This window comes from Bidens hawaiensis, unplaced genomic scaffold (assembly GCF_021521415.1).
Source record: "Bidens hawaiensis isolate Kalapana, Puna unplaced genomic scaffold, B.hawaiensis_p1.1 tig00065383_1, whole genome shotgun sequence".
NCBI classification, from domain to species: domain Eukaryota; kingdom Viridiplantae; phylum Streptophyta; class Magnoliopsida; order Asterales; family Asteraceae; genus Bidens; species Bidens hawaiensis.
The window spans coordinates 51,260-52,500 of record NW_027506579.1 but is presented as its reverse complement, the minus strand read 5'-3'; positions in this window follow the sequence as shown (position 1 = coordinate 52,500).

Sequence of the window (1,241 nt, the reverse complement as noted above, 5' to 3'; positions counted from 1 at the left end):
TACATTTGCGATACCTATCTATAATATATATATAAACGAAAACATAAAAATCCTACATGTCATGATGTGGTCGCTCCTCCTTTTTTTGGAGTTATTATATTTGCTTGATTTTTAAATAGAGCTTTCTCATGCATTTGACCCGAATTCACGGGTATGGATCTTCCCAAATCCAAATATTCCTTAAACGGGTTATAACATCTTATTAAATTAAAAGTTATTCTCACAAAATTGTTGATATGAAAATCCTATAAAATATGATATACTAAAAATTATTATATGATTTTTTTTAAATATTATTTATAATTAATAAACAATTTTATTGTAAAAAAAATTAAGCGGGTCTTAGGTTTTACCAACCCAGATAACTAACCCGGGTTATAACATCTTAGTTAATTGTGAAACTTTTTTATCATCAAACTCTAAGTATATTATAAATTTCATTACAATAAATAAAATTAAACCCAAAAAATATATAAATATTAAAAACGAGTAATGTAAAATAGCCCCTGTAATATGGGCGATAAAAACTAGTATAATATATAATATTAAAATATTAATCGAGGTTGACGGAAAAAATATAAAAGATTGTTTTTTATTTTAGGTTACCAAGAAGAACATGACAACACAAACTTTCAACGACAACAATCGAATAACTGCTACTGCCGACGGATCACACGAGAAGAGGTGAAGGATGCACTTAGGAGGATGGGAAGGTATAAGGCGGTTGGCCCAGACAACATACCCATCGAGGTGTGGAAGTGTCTGGGGGAGGAAGGAGTCATGTGGTTAACTTCTCTGTTCAATAGTATTCTCAAATCAGGTAAGATGCCAGACCAGTGGAGGAGCAGCATTGTAGTTCCTATCTATAAGAACAAAGGAGACGCCCAATGTTGTGGTAACTACCGAGGAATCAAACTACTAAGTCATACTATGAAGCTATGGGAAAGAGTGATTGAGGTTAGACTTAGACGAGAAACTCAGGTTACGGTCAACCAATTTGGCTTCATGCCGGGGCGTTCCACCACAGAGGCAATGCACCTTATAAGAAGATTAATGGAAAAGTATAGGGAGAAGAAGCGTGATCTACATATGGTGTTTATTGACCTAGAAAAGGCCTACGACAGTGTACCACGACAGGTGCTCTGGGAGTGCTTGGAGGGTAGAAGAGTGCCCAGGAAATACATAGAGATAATTATGGAAATGTATACCAGGAGTGAAACAAGTGTCCGTGCGCCAGTGGG